Genomic DNA, 14,913 nt, shown 5'->3' on the forward strand with positions numbered 1-14,913 from the left:
TGTTATTAGTCCCCAACTAGTCCTCCCCCCCGCCTCCCAATCCAATGGTCTGGCCAAGGATTGTAACAGCATGCACAAATTGAAATAATTCATAGATGTCAACCTTGGCTCAGAGATAGAACATGGGTCATGGGGCCCACCCCATTCCAGTGATTCAAGCACATAATCTAAACTGACACTTCAGCAGAGTACTTTGAAGGAATGTTGCACTGTTGGAGGGTACTAACTTTGAATGAAATGTTCAACTGAGGCCACCTGCCTCAACTAGTTGATGTAAAAGATCAATTGACACTATTTGAAGAGAAGCAGAGAATTTCTGGTCTCCTGGTCAATGTTCATCCCTCTACCAGCATCACAAAAAAACGGATGATCTGTTCATTTTATCTTATAGTTTTATGTGGGACCGTGTGTAGACTGGTTCTGGTATTTAGATTACAACAGTGACTACTTCAAAAGTCACTCATCGCCTGTGAAGTGCATTGGAGCATCTTCAGATTGTGAATGGTGCTACTTAAAAACAAGCTTTTCCATAAAGAGTACTTTTCTTTTTGGGAAGTGGTCTTGTTTTATTTTCTTAGGGGGTAATTGCTGGAAAGGCACATGACACCTGGCGTGCACGTTAGATGATAAAGAAAGAACTTGCATTATTGGTATAACACCTTTTCCAACTAAGGACATCCCAAAGCGTAACACATCCAATAAACTTTGTTTTAAGTATAGCCATTTAAAAGAAATGAGAAAAACGATTTGTCAAATTTTTAAAGGCATATTTCATTTTGTTTTAAAAATTAAGAGTTTAAATGTCACCTCAACAAGCAACTTTCTGAATTTTACTGACCTAAAAAGTGGCAGTACGTTTTACCGCTAGCGCAGACACTGAAGGATCACGCGTACAAATGAATGAGCTTTAGTAAAAATACGTTCATCTTCGCGATTGCTGAAGCTTTCGTCCACGCATCGCTAAGTTACATTGAATCGGGCGAAAATGGTACTTCAATAATTTAATGTTGAGAGATTGTTTATCTCACTTCAACGTCAATTCACCACAAAGATGATCTCTATTAATACGCCATACCGGTAGAGTACTTGAGGTTTCAATGCACATTCCCTGAATTTATAAATAAATAGACCTCGGACCTGCCAAAAAAAACCCAGGTGGGAGTGCAGTGATTGACGCAATCAGCATTGGTGGGCTCTGGGGCTAGTTAATTGCAAACCACACGTCCCCTTCTCCCCCCGCCCCCCCTTCTCTCAATGCCTTTGCGCATGTTACTGACAGCACACTTTACACTTCATTCAAATACATGCGGTTCGTGAAAGCCAGATGGAGCTGTCAGAGGGAGAGAGGCACGAACGTGGAAGGGGGGAGCTCGCCAGGATGGATCTGAGACTGTAAATACTCACATCGGGAGAAGGCTGCATGTGGAGATTGTCGCATTGTCTCGGGCTTGACCTTTCTCCGTCTCTGCCTTGACTTGCAGAGGGGAGAGGCAGCGAGCTGAGCCCTCCTCAGTGTTGGCGCGGGACCCGACGCACTGCTGGCCGGCTGGCGAGCGCGAGCTGGTGCGGGGAGTGACAGTTGGACAATACCGGCTCGAGCCTCAGCTGGACAGTCAGGAGCAACGCCGGACAATGAGAGCAGCAGCCTGACGAGGGCTTCCAACGCATGGTTTTGTTTCATTTCCTTTCTTTAATAATATATTCTGTACCCCCCCCCCCCCCGGCCCCCTTCAGTTTACAACACATCCAACGAGGCCAACACCGGTCTTCTCGATTCTTTGAAAGGTAAGAGTTGATGTTCCAATTCCCCATTTCAGTTGAGGAGCTAGCTGCACTCTCATTCAGCGTATAATTCCTGGTGTACATTGTTTTTTTAAAAAAACAAGCGATGCACAGTGGACAGAGTTTTCACTTCATTGCCAGCTGGGACTTAACTAACACACAGACTGCATTTTCTGTTTCTGCATTTTGATAGAGAGATAGACGCACATTTGTTTCCAGCTTTATTGTAAGCTGTTCTAGAACGCACAAAAAAAATGCCTTGCGCTTGTGCAGCCCAATAGCAGGACGAACACATTTGACAGTCGACGATGAGAGATCTGCTTGTTTCCTGAATTTGTGACCCGAGCCGTCAACGCTGTTGCGTTTCTGAAGAGTTTCCTTGCTTGACTTTGTGTAAATGCGAGCAACCCAGCCTGAAACAGTTTCCTCCATTTCATTAATGGGGAATGCTTTACAAGTGTATCAGCCCAGGGGGTCATTTCCCATGGTTTCATTGCGAGGACATTCACTTCTTGTGTTTTTAGCATTTTGAGTGGACTGTGAGCGCTGAATGTACTTGCCGGTCTGTTCGCTTTGTATGGACGCAGAAAACAAAGATTCCCAGCCCAATTCCCGGTCTTTTAGTTTTGTTACGCTATCACCTGTATGTGTCGACTCATATACTGTTCCAAAGGAATCTGAATACTTCTTTTGGTGTTTGGATTTTGGAGCAAGGTGGGGTAATTCATTATTGGCATCAGATAAGTTTGGAGATTGGCAATGAAGTTTTATACACTGGAATATATTTATTTTTGTTTTGTTTCTTTATCTTGGGTACGATGCTTTTTTGTTCAATCAAGTTACATGGCTATCTCATCAGGTTAAGATCTGAAAACTGTAGCTCAAATGTGCCAAATTTCTTGGTGTTTCCGCAAACTCTCAAAGAATACTACGTTATGGAGACTCTCGTCATTGGCCCACTATTTTGTGGCACATGCCAAACAATCTTCTGGTATACTTGGCAGGTTCAGCAAATCTTTTTGTTTTAAAATTGCTCTTAAAACTCAAGTGCATTCAAAGTTGAAATAATGAGGTCTAAATGTATTTGCCATTTGTATCCTTTTTCTGCTTCCGTTAGAGGTTTCACTTGGTTTCATTCTGCATACAGCAGGACTTTAATGTCATAAATTATAATTTGACAAAATCAGATACAGTACAATTTTCAATTACTGACATCGCTTGCATTTATTTTTTAATTACCTATTTCAGTAGATAGTATTTTACAGTATCACAGATGGAGGATTATGTATGGCTTGAATATCTTGATTATAGAAAGGATGTTGAGGCTATCAAAAAGCTACATATATGGTCACCGCTATGATGTCAGGATGACTTAAGATGGTTTGCCATGATGAGAGAATTACAAGACTAAATTTGTATTTGTTTGTGTAAAGAATGGTAAGCGAGATCTAATAGAATGATTAAAATGTTGAAAGGGTTTCAGAGGGAAAATAATATTATTCCCATGAAATCGTAAATTGGTAACAAAGGCCACAAGGTTATGATTAATAATAGAATTGGAAAACTTAGAAAAATGTTTTCATACATTGCATATTCTGGTAACCCTTTGTAAGTTTGCAATTACTATTGAAACTGTCTCAATCACAGCTTTTAAAACCTTGGAGAAAAATAGATGAGTAATGATGTTCCAATAGGTAATTTCAAGGTGGAGTTAGTTTTGACATGGACTGTATAGGCTCCTTTTTTGTGCTGGGTTTCCACAATTCTATTATGGGCATTAATTCCTGGCTATACAGTTAGAAATAAGGGTAATGAGGTGAATTCACCAAAAGTAGGAACAAGGAGACAACATTGGCTTAAAATTGGATTCAAAATTGGCTCAGTTGTAGGAGATAGAGAGTGATGACCAAAAGGTGTGTGTGTGTGTGTAGGTGTGTGTGTGTAGGTGTGTGTGTGTGTAGGTGTGTGTGTAGGTGTGTGTGTGTGTGTAGGTGTGTGTGTGTGTGTGTAGGTGTGTGTGTGTGGGTAGGTGTAGGTGTGTGTGTGGGTAGAGAGGTCATGTTGGAGTTGTATAGAACTTTGGTGAGGCCACAGCTAGAGTACGATGTGCAGTTCTAGTTGCCACATTATAGAAAGGATGTGGTTGCACTGGAAGGGGTGCAAAGGAGATTTACCAGGATGCTGCCTGGGATGGAACATCTAAGTTATGAAGAGAGGTTGGATAGCTTGGATTGTTTTCGTTGGACCAGAGAAGACTGAAGGGTGACCTGATCAAGGCGTACAAGATTATGAGGGGCATGGATGCAGTGGATATGGAGCAGCTGTTCCCCTAGTTGAATGGTCAGTCATGAGGGGACATATTCAAAGTGATGGACAGGAGATTTAGGAGGATGTGAAGAAAAACTTTTTTTTACCTAGAGGGTGGTGACAGTCTGGAACTAGCTGCCTGGGAGGGTGGTAGAGGCGAGTTGCCTCACATCCTTTAAAAAGTACCTGGATGAGCACTTGGCACGTCATAACATTCAATGCTATCAGCCAAATGCTGGTAAATGGGATTAGGTGAGAGGTCAGGTGTTTCTCAAGTGTTGGTGCAGACTCAATGGGCCAAAAGGCTTCTTCTGCACTATGATTCTATGAATTCATAGAGATATATCTTACAACCTACGGTTTTAAACTGTTGTGCCTTTCAAACAAAATCCAACAGGTTAGGTAACATGGTCACAAAAACAGAAAATGCTGAAAAATCTCAGCAGGTCTGACAGCATCTGTGGGGACAGAATAGAGCCAATGTTTCGAGTCTAGATGACCCTTCGTCAGAGCCCATTGCTAAACCCTATCTGAGGTTCATAGAGTTCAGTCAGGCCATTGCTGCCATTATAACTGCTGTGGAATGAGAACTGCAAGAATTGAACAACCAATATAATGGTTTTCCCCAGACATTTCCAGACAGGCACATGTGTTAATTAACTCCTCTTCTTCACAGCTTACATTTGAAATGCCTCAGTCATTTTAAAAATGTGTCTTAACAAACATTTTATTACATGATATAGTGCAGCTTTATCTTATTTTTATTTTTTATGCATCTGTTCAGCAATGGAAGAGTTACAATAATTTCTAATTGGTACTGTCCTCACTGGTGCAGTATGCAGTTAATGGTGATGTGAACAAGCAGGCATGCTGCACACTTAATTACTGTTGAGTGGGAAAGCTGAGATCTATAGATGTAAACTCAAAAGCATGGAGTGCTATTCACTGGCCGCTAACGGTTAATGATGCTTTTAATATAATCTCATTCATGTTTTCTTACCTCCAGTCTTAAATATTCCTATGTACTCCTGGCCAGCCTCCCTTCTTCTAGGCTCCATAAACTTGAATCTATCCTAAAATGTGTTGCCTATATTCTAAACTTCACATGCCTCTTTCACCCATCACCCCTGTACTTGCTAACTTCCGTTGGCTTCTGATCTGCTAACACATTATTTAAAATTCTTATCGTCATGTTTTAATCTCTCAATAACCTCCCTGTAACCTAATCCAGGTCCACAATCTTCAAAGAACTTTGTGTTCCTCAACTCTAGATTCTTGTATGATTTGCAAAATTGATGGTCATGCCTTCCGATCTCTAAGCCATAAGTGGATTCCTTTCTTACACATTCCTGTCTTTCCACCTCTCTCCTACTTTAAAAATGATTCCTAAAACTGATCTTCTGACAACTGTCTTAATAGCTCCTTTGGCTTTATTGCTGTCAATTTTTGTCTTGTATTCATGTCCAGTACCTTTTATATGTTTTCCTGCATTAAAAGTAGGGTGGCACAGTATTTAGAACTGCTGCCTCACAGCACCAGGGACCTGGGTTTGATTCTCAGCTTGGGTCAGTGTCTTTGTGGTGTCTTCCCTTGTCTGTGTGGGTTTCCTCCAGGTTTCCCCCTACAGTCCAAAGGATGTGCCGATTAGGTGCATTGGCCAGGCTAAATTCTCCCTCAGTGTACCCGAACAAGCGTTGGAGTGTGGTGACTAGGGGAATTGTCAGAGTAACTTCATTGCAGTGTTAACCTAAGCCTACTTGTGACACTAGTAAATAAGAAAAAGAAAGTAGTTGTTGATTTTGTCATAATAAAATAATCAACTTTTTAGGGGGAATTTTCCCGTCCCACCCGCATAGGAATTGTAGCGGGCAGGGGGTGGACCATGCAAAGGTCCGTTGACCTTGGGCAGGATTTTCTGGATTTGGGGCGAATGCAGTTGGAAAATCCCGCCCTTTAAGTTCAAAATTGAGTGGTTGTTCAGTAGAGTGTGCATTTGTGTTTGGCCTAGTGAATTTTGGCATGTACGGCAAGGCAGTGGATCTATGCCTGGGATCCTCTGCAAGCTGAATTCCCACTCGGTATACTGTAGTAAAAGATTGAAGAGCGTTCTTATGCTTTAGTATAAGAACATAGGAACAAGAGGTCATTTAGCCCCTTGAGCCTGTTTAGTCACTCAGTGAAATCATGGCTGATTTGAGACTATATTCCATATACCCGCCTAGGATCCTTATCTTGGAACAAATGTCAATTTAATTTTTAAAATTTAACCATCGATCCTGCATCAATTGTCACTTATGAAGGAAAGTTTCAAATCTAACCATGCTTTGTGTCTAATTTTTGTGTGGCTGTCCTTCAGCTCCTGTAGTTGAATACAGAACATTATTTGATACATGTTGGAAAAAAAAATGAAAAAGCGTATCATCCATGACAATAAATAGAGAACTGAAACTTTTATTGTTCATATTTTTACTTAATTTATGCTTTAATAGTTAATAGTAAATGTCAATGTTTGTTCATTTCAATTCTCTAGTGTTGCTGCTTCATTAGTTTTTCAGTGACCCTTAGTTAAGTTCGTGTACATGAATAGATTTGTACAAGTGGGTTACAGAATAATTTCCTAAAGGAGGGCGGTCCTTTTGTGTTCTGAAACTGCAAGGTTGAATTTGTATAATTTGGAACTTGTTTACTACTCAAAAGTTTGTCTTCAACCATATTGTAGGATTGAGAACTAAGCGAAGATTTTCTAAATGCATATTCCTCTAAAATTGGGGAACATTCTTCTATTGTTGAACTTGGTCATAATTTCTATCATTTAAATTAAGAACAGGATATTTGAACCTTAAATGATTTGTATTGACACTTCATGTTTTTTGTTTTCACCATTCCATTTTAAACATAACCACCATCATACCATTTAGCTGATCTCATCAGCAGAAGGTTTAAGAACAAACCTTTTCAGGAAGGCAACCTCACTGTGGTTGCCTTCCTGAAAATCATGACTTTAAGCTTTAAGTTAAACACTGATTCCCATACGAATCAATGGTTGATTTGATTTATTATTGATAATTATTGGTATTAATGGTAAAACTGTAGGTTCTGTACCTTCCTTATTAGAAAAAAATTAAGACATCATACCCACTAAATCAAAATATTTCACACTGCTAAATTCTTACACTGGTAAATTAAATAACTTCTTGAAAATAACAGTAGAATGTTACTTTTTCTACTTGCAATACCTCCTGCTTGCCGCCGATCTTCCCAAACCTCCAGATCCAAATTAACCTCCTGATCACTACAGATCCTTTCTCGCCAACCCCCAAGTTGTGCCTCACCTCATCCCCAACTCTCCTAGTTGCAGCCTTCCAACCTTCTGAGTTAAAGCACCCCACTTCTCCCTGACTTCCAACTTGCAGCCTCCAATCCCCGGCCCACTCCGTGATGCACCCCCTTGTCAAACCTCCTGCTCTCTGACTCACCCTTTTGTGGTTTCCCTCTCCTGGCCTGTGATCCAGTTAGAAATCCAGATTAGATCCAAAGTCAGAGCGCCGATGTTGTGGATGCGCAAGTCCTGATGATGCAGAAGTGCCAAGCTGAAGCTGCTACAATGCATTTAAAGAAAATGCTCCTAATTGGCACTTCCCTTTCCTGATATCTTGCTTTGAGGCCTCAACTCTATCTTCCTGTTGACCCCCTATACCTTTGAGTTGTGCGAGAGCCGAGAAATCAGGATCATGCCCAATTTCTCAGCTCTCGTATCTTATGAGAGCTGGATTTACAGCGAGGTCAGCCTCTCTCTGGGAATGGGCGAGAGGCTGAATAATTTATTTAAATATATTTAAATGTTCATTAACATGTGTTTAGTGAGCCTGGCGCTCAGTTGCCTTTATGGCCTTGCCAGGAAGGGTTTTCTCTGGCGAGGGAAAACACCTGCTCCCCACAAATGGAGAACAGTCCTGTTGGCCTCACCGGTGGAACCAGAGGCCATTGAGGCCCCCTGGGGAGGTGCCTCTTGGGCAGTACCAGCCTGGCACCTTGGCAATGCCCAGTGGACACATTGGCACTGCTCATTGGGCAGGGACAGGGTCTAGGGGTGGGGCCTGGGGGCAGGGTCGATGGGGGGCCGGCATGAAAGGGGGACCCAATCGAGGGAGGGGGGAGAGAGGGGCTTGCTGTGCACAATGCAACGGAATTGGATGGGGGCCCACTGCACACTCTGCAATGGGATCGGATGGGGGAGGGGGCCACTGCCACTCTGCAGTTGCAATCGGGGGAGGGGGAGTCCAACCCACGTGGGGGAGGGGGGAGCGCAGCAGGGGCTAGATGTCCATGCGTTGTGGGACTCACGATTGGCTGTGGACGCCAATAATTTATTTATTTGAACGCCCGGAATTATGAGTGGGGGGGGGAGGTTTGGTTCAGGCTGTCTGCAATATCAGGGGCCTGACAGCTCGCACTCTCTGCCTGTCAGACCCCTGCAGTTGCTATTGAGCATGTGCATGTTTGACAAAGTCCCTCATGGTAGGCTAGTGAAAAAGGTTGGATCCCATGGGATAAAGGGGGAGGTGGCTAGATGGGTGGAGAACTGGCTTGGTCATAGAAGACAGAGGGTGGTAGTGGAAGGGTCTTTTTCCGGCTGGAGGCCTGTGACTAGTGGTGTACCGCAGGGCTCTGTATTGGGACCTCTGCTGTTTGTGATTTATATAAATGATCTGGAAGAAGGAGTAACTGGGGTGATCAGTAAGTTTGCGGACGACACAAAACTGGCAGGACTTGCAGATAGTGAGGAACATTGTCAGAGGCTACAGAAGGATATAGATAGGCTGGAAATTTGGGCAAGGAAATGGCAGATGGAGTTCAATCCTGATAAATGCGAAGTGATGCATTTTGGTAGGAATAATGTAGGGAGGAGCTACACGATAAATGGAAGAACCATAAAGGGTGTAGAGACGCAGAGGGACCTGGGTGTGCAAGTCCACAGATCTTTGAAGGTGACGTCACAGGTGGAGAAGGTGGTGAAGAAGGCATATGGCATGCTTGCCTTTATAGGACGGGGCATAGAGTATAAGAGTTGGGGTCTGATGTTGCAGATGTATAGAACGTTGGTTCGGCCGCATTTGGAATACTGCGTCCAGTTCTGGTCGCCACACTACCAGAAGGACGTGGAGGCTTTGGAGAGAGTACAGAGGAGGTTTACCAGGATGTTGCCTGGTATGGAGGGGCTTGGTTATGAGGAGAGATTGGGGAAACTGGGGTTGTTCTCCTTGGAAAGACGGAGGATGAGGGGAGACTTAATAGAGGTATATAAAATTATGAAAGGCATAGATAGGGTGAACGGTGGGAAGCTTTTCCCCAGGTCGGTGGTGACGTTCACGAGGGGTCATAGGTTCAAGGTGAAGGGGGGGAGGTTTAACACAGATATCAGAAGGACATATTTCACACAGAGGGTCGTGGGGGCCTGGAATGTGTTGCCGGGCAAGGTGGTGGAGGCGGACACACTGGGAACGTTTAAGACTTATCTAGACAGCTATATGAACGGAGTGGGAATGGAGGGATACAAAAGAGTGGTTTAGTTTGGACCAGGGAGCGGCGCGGGCTAATTGTTCCTTGTTTCTCGTTTCAAGGCTTCATTCTATGATCATCTTGCTGGTGCCAGTACAGAGCGAGACTGCGGATAGTTGGGAACCTGTCTCGGGGGCAGGGAATTCATATGGTGTTCGTGAAAGTGGAAATGACTAGGGTTGGGAAGCATTTTCCGATCAGGGCCATTGTGATCTCCTGGACTTGTTTCGATCGCCTCAGGGGGTCGGAGAGGAATTTCCCAGATTTTTTTTCCTCATATTGGCCCTGGGGTTTTCACTCTGGGTTTTCGCCTCTCCCTGGAGATCACATGGTCTGGAATGGGGGGGTGGGGGTGAGTTAATAGGTTGTGATGAACAAAGCATCGTAGCTGTGAGGGACAGCTCGGTGGATAGGATATTGGTATGTAGATAGGCTGGAAAATTGGGCGGGGATCCTGGATTCAGGATTCAATCCTGGACCGGGGAGCGGCGCGGGCTTGGAGGGCCGAAGGGCCTGTTCCTGTGCTGTATTGTTCTTTGTTCTTTGTTCTTTGCATAATCAGAGGTCTGCACATCTGCAGTGGCTCCCTCTATAGGCTGGCTGGTGAATTAAGCCCAGCCCACTGCCTGCAGCAGCTAGCAATGGTCTGGACTTTTTTTTGGTGATTAAGTGCATAAGATTGGGCGTGAAAACTCTCCCAAAAAACGGATCAGGAACTCTCCCATTTTCACCCCAGCTGGACACTTAGAATTAATCTCGTAAAATTGCATCCTATCTGCAACCCAGGCAATTGAACATTTTTTCTTGCATTAATTCTGATAAAAGGTAAATTACGGGCAGTCATTCAATTCTTTGAAATGTGCCTGCTGTGAGCACCAGTCTCCACTGAGTGCTAAATCATGATATCTCAAAAACTGGTACAGTAGCATTGTAAGAGTTTTAACAACACCAGGTTAAAGTCCAACAGGTTTATTTGGTGGCAAATACCATTAGCTTTCAGAGTGCTGCTCCTTCGTCAGATGGAGTGGAAATCTGCTCTCAAACAGGGCACAGAGACACAAAATCAAGTTACAGAATACTGATTAGAATGCAAATTTCTATAGCCAACCAGGTCTTAAAGATACAGACAATGTGAATGAAGGGAGCATTAAGCACAGGTTAAAGAGATGTGTATTGTCTCCAGACAGGACAACCAGCAAGTCCAGGAGGCAAGCTGTGGGCGTTACTGATAGTGTGACATAAACCCAACATCCCGGTTTAGGCCGTCCTCATGTGTGCGGAACTTGGCTATCAGTTTCTGCTCAGCGACTCTGCGCTGTCGTGTGTCGTGAAGGCCGCCTTGGAGAACGCTTACCCGAAGATCAGAGGCTGAATGCCCGTGACCGCTGAGGTGCTCCCCAACAGGAAGAGAACAGTCTTGCCTGGTGATTGTCGAGCGGTGTTCATTCATCCGTTGTCGTAGCGTCTGCATGGTTTCCCCAATGTACCATGCTTCGGGACATCTTTTCCTGCAGCGTATCAGGTAGACAACGTTGGCCGAGTTGCAAGAGTAGGTACCATGTACCTGGTAGATGGTGTCCTCACGTGAGATGATGGCATCCGTGTCGATGATCCGGCACGTCTTGCAGAGGTTGCTGTGGCAGGGTTGTGTGGTGTCGTGGTCACTGTTCTCCTGAAGGCTGGGTAGTTTGCTGCGGACAATGGTCCGTTTGAGCTTGTGCGGTTGTTTGAAGGCAAGAAGTGGGGGTGTGGGGATAGCCTTGGCGAGATGTTCGTCTTCATCAATGACATGTTGAAGGCTCCGGAGGAGATGCCGTAGCTTCTCCGCTCCGGGGAAGTACTGGACGACGAAGGGTACTCTGTCCACTGTGTCCCGTGTTTGTCTTCTGAGGAGGTTGGTGCGGTCTCTGTGTCCTGTTTGAGAGCAGATTTCCACTCCATCTGATGAAGGAGCAGCGCTCCGAAAGCTAATGGTATTTGCCACCAAATAAACCTGTTGGACTTTAACCTGGTGTTGTTAAAACTCTTACTGTGTTTACCCCAGTCCAGTGCCGGCATCTCCACAACAGTAGCATTGCACTGGGTTGAACAGAAATCCTGGTTCTTGCTTTTAGCATATTGAATTGAAACAATTTCCCTTGTTATTCTTAATGTCGTCGCATGGCAGAAGAATAAACACTTTATTTGCCTGTGCAACCTGAGCTGTAGACTCTAAATTAGATTTATTAATGTACAAAATAGTAGACCATAGTGGAAAATCAATAAACAAGTTTAATTTGTTGTGTCTCTGATTTGAAAATGCAATGGAAGATTAAATGTTTTATTAACTCTGTGATAGTAAATCTGGACCCCTATCTGTAGTGTGATAACCACAAAGCTTCTAGTTTCTATTTCCTTCTTGTTAGACAACCTGATACCACTCTGCAGTTTGAACTTCACCCCCAAAGAATGTAGAAGTTGAATGGAAGCAACTGCATGATCAGATCTTCAAGACTTCAGCAGACATCCTCGGATACTGTGAGCTTCATCACTAAGACTGGTTTGATAAGCATGATGAAAACATCTCCCATCTTCTCAATCAGAAACAATTCACACATGCAAGTCTTCTAGCAGCCCCAGACCAACAACCAAGCATCACGTCTATAAAAATGTTAAACACAGGCATGCTTAAAGGAAAATGTGGAATACAAAGCTGATGAGCAGTAAACATCCAACTGAGATGCATGATCCATGTTTTTTTTCAATGTGCTGAAGAAAGCATATTGTCCATCCACCACAACCTTTGCTTCTATCCTAACAGGTGGTGGAAATGAACTAATCGTTGATAAGTCAGCTGTAACGGAAAGGTGGTTCAAGAACTTTGCTGAGCTCCTACATCTCTACAGGTTCTTTCCATCAAATTGAGCAAGAAAGCCTTATTCTTCCTTCTCCCACTGAAGAGGTGATAAAGATGATCAAATCAACCAAACAAGGAAAGCCCTCGGCCAAGGCAGCAATCTAGCAGATATTTGGAAATGTAGTAGTACCAAGCTTGTTAACAAACTTAACAGCTGTCATTAGAAGTAGCTGGGATCAAGGATAAGTTCCACAGGACTTCAGGATTAGCATCTGGAAGTGGAAAGGGTCTAAAAATGTGGTGACTACCAAGGAATACATCTTCCCTCAATTACAGGCATGATCCTTACAAAGATTCTGTTAAAGTGTCTACAAGAAAGCCTTGTAAGTGATGTCCTTCCTGAATCACTGTGGTTTTGGGGCTAACTGTGGGACAGCCAATATGGTTGGAAGGAGGAATGGAGGCACAGACTATTTTCTAAATGGGGAAATGCTTAGGAAATCAGAAACACAAAGGGACTTGGGAGTCATTGTTCAAGACTCTTTTAAGGTTAATGTGCAGATTCAGTCAGCAGTTAGGAAGGCAAATGCAATATTAGCAATCATGTCGTTAGGGCTAGAATACAAGAGCTGGGATGTACTTCTGAGGCTGCATAAGGCTCTGGTCAGATCCCATTTGGAGTATTGTGAGCAATTTTGGGCCCCATATATCAGGAAGGACGTGCTGGCCATGGAAAGGGTCTAGAGGAGGTTCACAAGAATGATACTTGGAATGAAGAGCTTGTCATATGAGAAGCGTTTGAGGACTCTGGGTCTGGACTCGTTGGAGATTAGAAGGATGAGGGGGGATGTTATTGAAACTTATAGGATACTGCGAGGCCTGGATAGAGTGGATGTGGAGAGGATGTTTCGACTAGTAGGAAAAACTAGAACCAAAGGGCACAACCTCAGGCTAAAGGGACGATCCTTTAAAACAGAGATGAGGAGGAATTTCTTCAGCCAAAGAGTGGTGAATCTGTGGAACTCTTTGCCGCAGAAGGCTGTGGAGGCCAGGTCATCGTCTTAAAGACACTCAGAGATAGATAGGTTCTTGATTAATAATGGAAATAGGGGTTATGGGGAGAAGGCAGGAGAATGGGGATGAGAAAAATATCAGCCATGATTGAATGGCAGAGCAGACTCGATGGGTCTAGTGGCTTAATTCTGCTCCTATGTCTTATGGTGTTTGCAGCAAGACCACTACTAGAAAAGTGCAGAGAGCAACATCAGAATCCTTATATGCTATTCATAGACATAACTAAAACATTTTTACAGAGAAAGCTTACCTGGCACTTGAGCTCCAAGTTAGGATGTCCGAACAACTTTGTCAATATCCTACTTATACAACATGATGGCATGGTTGGACATGTTTGTGCTTGTGGTGCAATGTCTGATGCCTTTGTGACAGTCAATCATGTAAAGCAAGGATGTGGCGTGGCTCCCCAACTCTTTAATCACTTATTTGCTACAATGTTAAGGAAGCCACCAGAGATACATTTTAGGCATCAACATTAGGTCCAACTTGGGAAGCTCTTCAATCTCCCCACATTTCATGCCTCTGCAAAAATTGCAGAGGTAGTAATTGGAGAGCTTCTGAATGGAGATAACTGTACTTAGCTGCCCAAAATGAGGAAGGCATTCCAAACTATCGCAAATGTCATGAAAATATGCTTCAAATGACTTTTAATTGTCCACTTGAGTTGAATTTTTAAAAATGGAGACCTTTTTAAACACAGATACTAAAGCTTGCAACTAAAGATGGCTATCCTAATTTACATTACTGTATACTCCATGTTCCAATCCATTGGAAGAGTATGTCTGCAAAGCCCATCAAGACATTGACTTCCGGGAAATGTGAGGGACCCACCACTCGTGTCCCATTAGCAAGATATGAAGGCAGTCACCTGAGGTATTCAATTGTTGAAGTTGAACCATTGAGCCTAATCACTTGAACACGGGAGTATGGCTAGGAGAGCTTGCTAGACAATCTTTGGAATACACTGGCAATTACCTCTATTTGGATTTTCTGTGCAATTGGACAGAGGAAGTCAAGCCAACCTTTATATGTTTAAGCACTGTCTCTCAGAGGACAAGAAGCTGAGATGTTGAGAGAGAAGACAGACCTGAATGGGGTTCTTCCTGTCTCCACCTCTCTCCATCTTGTAAGCTTCGAACATGTTGCTGACTGGGGCTATGAGGGATAACCCCGCTGCAGATAGACATCTCTTAAAAAAAATAATTCTGCTCTACCATCCCGAAGAACAACTAAATCAGCCATCGAGATCTTTAAATTGGAAGCATCAGGATTGGAATGTCCTAACTATGTTAGGAGTTGTGGATTTTACACAAAAAGAGAAAATATATGGTTTGCACACACACATTCAAAATAAC

The 14,913-nt window shown here is 43.5% G+C and overlaps 1 protein-coding gene across 1 annotated transcript in view; it reads left to right on the forward strand.

The window, feature by feature from the left end:
• Nucleotides 1-1,326: 1,326 nt before the first annotated feature.
• The window catches only part of pde4ba (phosphodiesterase 4B, cAMP-specific a), a 671,909-nt gene continuing 658,322 nt past the window's right edge, over nucleotides 1,327-14,913 (forward strand). The window contains exon 1 of the mRNA XM_078218430.1: nucleotides 1,327-1,785. The gene's annotated coding sequence lies outside the window, so the exon portion shown is untranslated. The remainder of the gene's footprint in view (nucleotides 1,786-14,913) is intronic.

Source organism: Mustelus asterias, chromosome 8, assembly GCF_964213995.1.
Source record: "Mustelus asterias chromosome 8, sMusAst1.hap1.1, whole genome shotgun sequence".
Classification (NCBI taxonomy): domain Eukaryota; kingdom Metazoa; phylum Chordata; class Chondrichthyes; order Carcharhiniformes; family Triakidae; genus Mustelus; species Mustelus asterias.